At 47.0% G+C, this 6,758-nt stretch overlaps 1 long non-coding RNA gene across 1 annotated transcript; it reads left to right on the top strand.

The window, feature by feature from the left end:
- Nucleotides 1-325: 325 nt before the first annotated feature.
- LOC138846041 (uncharacterized) lies at nucleotides 326-6,478 on the top strand. The gene is made up of 2 exons (XR_011383419.1): nucleotides 326-384; nucleotides 5,804-6,478. It is a non-coding gene; the product is annotated as an uncharacterized lncRNA (long non-coding RNA).
- Nucleotides 6,479-6,758: the final 280 nt, after the last annotated feature.

The following is a 6,758-nucleotide window of genomic DNA, read 5'->3' as shown; positions in this document are numbered from 1 at the left end:
TTGATTTATTTGAAAGGCAGAGTTACAGAGAGGCAGAGGCAGACAGACACAGAGAGAAGTCCTCCATCTGCTGGTTCACTCCCCAGATGGCCACAACAGCCAGGGCTGCAGCAGTCCGAAGCCAGGAGCCAGGAGCTTCTTCTGGGTCTCTCACAGGAGTGCAGGGTCCAAGCACTTGGGTCATCTTCCACTGCTTCCCCAGGCCATGGGCTGAGAGCTGGATCAGAAGTGGAGCAGCCAGGACTCGAACTGGCGCTCATATGGGATGCCGGCACTGCAGGCGGCAGTTTCACCTGCTGTGCCACAGCGCTGGCCCCTTGTATTTTTTAGGTCAGATTTCTGTCCGTGACAGTGGCTTGATTGCAGTCCCCCGCCCTTGACTTGGTGAGTTACTGACCAAGGTTGAGTATCTGGGTGTGAACACAGCTGTTTGGTGTGAATCCTCTATACAGGAGTAGGCACTGTATTTGAGGATTCTTTCTCCCTCATCTTTTGTGGTATGGGTTTACATTTAACACACAAAAGTGTTCTTCTAAGGCTTCTATGTGACTTTAACTTACTTAGAATTGATTACATCGTGAATGTTCCAAGTTTGTTATCTCGAGATCTTTAGTTCCATTATTTGAATGCTGCATAACATAATTTGTTTAATGCTTAAAAATGACAAAAAAAAAAAAAAAAAAAAAAAGACTTCAGGCCACCCTCACAGTAAATGATTTAGTCTTGTTTTTTTCAGATTTAAAACATCTGCGATCAATTAGTGCAAGCAAATTTTAGAAGTGTTTTTTAATTTGATTTATTCCAGAGAAAATAGAAAAGTGAAATAATGTCATTTAAAAGATGTATAAATGAAGAAAGTGTGAGGTCTACTTTTGAAAAAACCCAAATGAAGAGAAACTAAGCATTCCAGAAACACCATTTCTCATAATTAGTTTTCCACTTAATAGTCACTAAATTGTCCCATTTCATGATCCCAGGGCTGGAGACAATTGCAGGAGCTCTGTAATACTTGTGCTCAGAGCCACTGTGAATAATGACCCATAGTACTGGAGTAATCTAATTGTTTCTCTGGGAGTCACATTAATAAAATCAACATCTGCTATCACTTATCCCTTACAAACGAACGAAAAATATGGCAAGTTTAGAAATATTAGAAGTTCACCCTAGCATAAGAATGTGCTTTTAATTTTCTTTTGAATGAAAAGGATAGAAAATAAAATCATTGTGCATTAATTTATAAGTAAAGTTGAAGCTACTTTGAATCTACCTTCTCATTAACTTCACCTTTCTAGGGACTCGTCACCTTCGGGCTTGCCAGCCCTCTGCAGTTTGGCCAGATACGTTGCTGTAGATATCAGATGCTCCTCCCTGGTCGTTAGTTCACATGCACACACTCACGTCTTTCCATGTTATGATCGGTGCCGCTTGTAACTGCGTCCCGGGGACCACATCTCACTTGACTTGACCCCAGCACATGTGTGTGTGTAAAGATAGATTTATTTAGTTGAAAGTCAGAGTCACAGAGATAGGGAGACAGATCTTCCATCCACTGGTTTACTCCCCAGATGGCTGAAATGGCCAGAGCTGAACCAAACTGAAGCCAGGAGCCCAGGGCTTCTTCCAGGACTCCCATGTAACTGGCAGGGGTCCCAGTACTTAAGATGTTCAGCCATCTGCTGCTGCTTTTCCCAGGCGCATTAGCAGGGACCTGGATTAGGAGCGGAACAGTTGAGACACGAACTGGCACCCATATGGGGTACCAGCATCATGGGCGGCAGCTTTACCTGCTTATTTTTCTGTCATAGTAATTAAGCAAATATACATATGATTTACCATGTTCTTTGCTTGATGTTACCAAAAGCATGTTAGCATAAGGTAGTAAAATATTTGAGATGTTCAGAACCCAAATCAATACTTTTAAAAAGATTTATTTATTTATTTGAAAGGCAGAGTTACAGAGAGGCAGAGAGAGAGCAGTCTTCCATCCTGTGGTTCACTCCCCAAATTGCCGCAATGGCTGGAGCTGCATCGATCCGAAACCAGGGGCCAGGAGCTTCTTCGGGATCTCCCACGTGGGTGCAGGGGCCAAAGGATGTGGGCCATCTTCCACTGCTTTCCCAGGCCATAGCACACAGCTGGATCAGAAGTGGAGCAACCAGGACTTGAACCGGCGCCCATATCGATACCTGCACAGCAAGTGGCAGCTTTACCGGCCACACCACAGGGCCAGCCCCAAAACACTTTGTTTTAAATATGGAGGAAAATAATACTTGAGTCATTATCATTAGTGTTTTGAGCAGCAGGAGAGATGATGAACCACTGTTTTTTAAAATTAAAATAACACCCTGTATTTCTGTATAATTTATTCTTGCTTAGTCTGTTTCTATAATTATCCTCAGTTTCTATTATTGAATCATTGGAAAACTTGTCCTTAAAATTCATACAAATTTGGGGCCAGCACCATGCCTCACTTGGTTAATCCTCTGCCTGTGGCGCCGGCATCCCATATGGGCGCCTGGTTCTAGTCCCGGTTGCTCCTCTTCCAGTCCAGCTCTCTGCTGTGGGCCAGTCCTTGGGCCCTGCACCCGCATGGGAGACCAGGGAGCGGCACCTGGCTCCTGGCTTTGGATCGGCACAGCATCAGCCGGTAGCGGCCATTTGGGGGGGTGAACAAATGGAAGGAAGACCTTTCTCCCTGTCTCTCTCTCTCTCAGTGTCTATCTCTGCCTGTTAAAAAAAGAAAAAAAAAGAAAAAGAAACATCTATTATCTAAAAAAATAAATAAAAATATATAAAGTAAAATAATTCATGCAATTCCATTCTAGCAATTACTAAATGTATGATGAAAGTACATATTCAGTGGTCCTCAGCTGCTGGATTAGCAGCAATAAAAACACTGATGTGTGGGTTTTTAAGAAAACCTGGGGGGCTGCCCTGTGGGGAATAGGCTAAACTACCTCCTGCGGTGCTGTTATCCCAAGTGGGCACGGGTTCATTTCTGTAACTCAAATAAATAAATAAGTCTTTTTTTTTTTTTTTTAATTGTAAACCTGGGAACAAACTCAGAGGTGAGTTACATGTTTAAAACCAAAAACCACAGCTAAAAGTTTTCATCTTCCCAAAGCCATCTATCTCTTTAAGCCTGTTTGGTTGCTACTGCTCTGTTTTTAATTAAGACTGTTTTTTGAGCACAATTTTAGGTTCACAGCAAAACTGGGTGTAAGGTCCGGAGTTTGCACACGTTGCTGTGCACGCTCTCCCGTCATCAACGCCTCCAGGGAGTGTTGCGGGTGTGAACACGGCAAAGCTTGCACAGCACATCCTTGTCACCCCGAGGGCACAGCTCACATCAGAGTTCATTTTGGTGTGCATTCTGTGGGCTCAGCCGTCGGCCAACACGTGATGACACATCAGAGCAGTATTTGCACTGCCTCCAGGATCCTCTGTGTTCTGTTCTTCCCTCCCCTCCGCAGTCCCTGGCAACCGTTGGCCCTCGTGCGGTCTCCACAGTTCTGCCTTTTCCAGAACACCACAGAGCTGGAATCACAGGCCGGAGCCTTTTCATGTTGGCTTTCATTGAGTGACATTGAAGGTTCTCCCTGTCCCTTTTCAGAGCCCGATGGCACATTGCTTTTCGTTGTGTGGATGTGTCACGGCTGATCCATACACCTGCAGGATGTCGGCTGCCTGACAAATGTTGGCGATTACAAATAAAGCTGCTCGACCTCTGTGTGGCTTCCTGTGTGGCCACACGCTTTCAGTTCTTTTGGATAAAGCTGTTTTGTGGGCAGTAAGAAACCTTTTTGGTTTGCACCTTGTTTCAAGGGCCACTGGACTGACACGTCCCCCTGACCTCTGGTCTGTGTATGGTCACTGAGGCCATGCTTTGTTGTGTCCTGTAACCCCTGGCTCTCCAACTCGACACACCTCAGAGTAGCTGCAGGGCTTGTGACGATACAGATTACTGGGCTTCACCCCAAAGTTTCTGATGCACCTGCTCTAGGGTGAGGCCCGAGTTTCTGCTTTTAATTTCTCAGGTGATGCCAAGTCCCTTGGTGCATGGAGCACACTGAGACCCACTCCTCTTGACAAGACTTTGTTGTGACTTTGTAGTAACACTAGGAGAGTACTAGTTTTTTAAAATATATTTTTTGGGCCGGCGCTGTGGCACCAGCGTCCCATATGGGCACCTGTTCAAGTCCTGGCTGCTCCACTTCCCATCCAGCTCTCTGCTGTGGCCTGGGAAAGCAGTGGAGGATGGACCAAGTCCTTGGGCCCTGCACCCATGTCTGAGGCCCAGAGAGGCTCCTGGCTCCTGGCTTCGGATCGGCACAGCTCCGGCCGTTCGGGCTATCTGGAGTGAACCAGAAGAGGGAGGGTCTCTCTAACTCTGCCTTTCAAATAAATAATCTTTTAAAAAATTTTAAAAATACATACATATTTTTAGAGAGGCGGCAGACATTTGGTACAGCAGTTAAGATGCCACTGGGGATACCCATGTCCCGTATCACAGTGCCTCTGCGCAAGTCCCAGCTCCTCTACTGTCCGGGTCCCTGCTAACGCAAGCTCTGGGAAGCAGGGGGTGATGGCTCAAGTACTTGGGTCCCTGCTGCCCACATGGGAGACCTGGGTCAAGTTCTGGGTTACCAGTGTGCTTGTTCGCTCTCCCCCTGACTTTCAAATAAAATGAGACCTCCAGCCAGAGTGGCCTGGAGGGGGCTCCAAGAGAGGAAAAACCCAAAGAGGCTTCTGGTGGTGGGGTTTGAAGCACAGTCTTGGAGAAGAAACTCAGTATAAGGCGGACAAACCCATCAGAAGACCTGCTTTGTAATCTTACCCTGTCTGGCTCGTGATAAAACAAAAGAGCCATCAGAAGGGTGGGGACCTAATTGTCACAGTCAGCTGGGAGCTCAGAAGGAATCACCAGTCCCTTGCTAAGAATGATTCTTCTTTTAAAATAATTGTTATGGGCCTCGTACATGTGACAGTAAAGCTACAGCCACACGGCTCCAGTGCCAGTGGTTTTGATTTTCGAGATTAGGAAGTCTGGTTTTACACTGCCTCCTGGAATGCAGAGAAATGGTCTCACTTTTTCAGTGACTGGAAGACGTGTCTGACTTAGAGCTTGATGCAGTATTGCCTACATTGAGAGAACTGACTATTGCTTTGAAGATTGCAACAGTTTCATGTTACTGTTTATAAGATGGGGACTGTATTTGGTTTGTGTGTGTGTGATTTTTTTTTTTAAGATCTATTTATTTGAGAAGCAGAATCACAGAGAAACAGAGATCTTCCATCCACTGGGTCACTCTTAAAATGGCTGCAATGGCCAGAGCTGAGCCGATCTGAAGCCAGGAGCCAGGAGCTCTTCTGGGTCTCCCATGTGGGTGCAGGGGCCCAAGCACCTGGGCCATCCTCCACTGCTTTCCCAGGCCATAGCAAAGAGCCGGGTTGGAAGGAGAGCAGCCGGAACTCAAACTGGTACCCATATAGGATGTGGGGGACAGGCAGAGGCTTAACCTACCACACCACGGCACTGGCCAGTGTTTGTTTTTGTATCTGTTACACAGTAAAAACGTAAGTGCCTGTGAAGTTCAATTGTTTCTTGACCCATCAGTCTTTCTTAATCCTTTAGTATCATACCTTGATCAGATATTATTTTGATCCTCATTTCCAACTTTATATTGCCAAAGGTTTTTTTTTTTCCTGAGAATAGATTTACCCTAAAAAAAAAAAATTTAAAGTTTCTAGAATATTTTCCAAGTGTAGTTTTCATCAGTTTTTTTTTTTTTTTTTTTTTCAGTAGGAACATGAGTGTTAACAGCAGTCTGAAATGCCCAGTTTGTAAGAAGTGTGAAGATACCTCAGAAACGTTCTTGTGCGGAGGGTGCGCGCTGAGGGGGCGGGAGAGCACGGCGCGGCCGTCATGGAGAGCCCCGGGGACTTCTGTGTCCGTGCCCACACCCGGAGCTGATGATCCTTACCTGGGCCTGCCTCCGGTACCGCGAGCTCTTGAAGAGAGGAGGGCTGGAGCGTGTGGCTGAAAGCTTAGCTTTGGCCTCGGGCAGCCTGGGTCCCAGTTCCAGCCCATATGGGTGAGCTTTGAACCAGCCGCTCCTCCTAGAGATAAAGGTTTAAAAACTGAAATAGAGGCCGGCATCATGGCATAGTGGGTTAAGGTGTGACACCGGCATCCAATATGAGTCCCAGCTGCTCTGCTTCCAATCCAGCTCCCTGCTAATGCACCTGGGAAAGCAGCGGAGAACAACCCTAGTGGTTGGGCCGCTGCACCCATGTAGGAGACTCTGGTGGAGCTCCTGGCTCCTGTCTGCTCCAGGTCCGGCCCTTTCAGCCATTTGGGGAGCGAACCAGCGAATGGAAAATTCTCCCTCCTCTCTTTTTCTCTCTCCCCTCCTTCTCTCTCTCTCACTATGCCTTTCAATTAAATAAATAAATTAGGTTAAAAAAAAAAAAAAAACCACGTTCATGCACAATTAAATTAAAAGGGAAGTTCAGAGGCGGGAGTTCAGCCTAGCAGTCCAGACCCCGGCATCCTACACTGGAGTCCCGGGCTCGGCATCCAGCCCCCTCTGCAGGCGCCAGCTTCCTGCTGACGTAGACCTCTGCAGGCAGCAGTGACGGCCCAGTGACTGGGTTCCTGCCGCGCACAGAAGCCCCTGCCTGGGCCCAGGCCCGTGCCCCGTTACAGTGGGCACGTGGGGAGAGCCGTCAGACAGGAGCCCGCGCCCCGTTACTGT

Source organism: Oryctolagus cuniculus, chromosome 17 (genome assembly GCF_964237555.1).
Source record: "Oryctolagus cuniculus chromosome 17, mOryCun1.1, whole genome shotgun sequence".
Classification (NCBI taxonomy): domain Eukaryota; kingdom Metazoa; phylum Chordata; class Mammalia; order Lagomorpha; family Leporidae; genus Oryctolagus; species Oryctolagus cuniculus.
The sequence above is the reverse complement of the archived record's forward strand: the minus strand, read 5'-3'. Positions and strand labels throughout refer to the sequence as shown.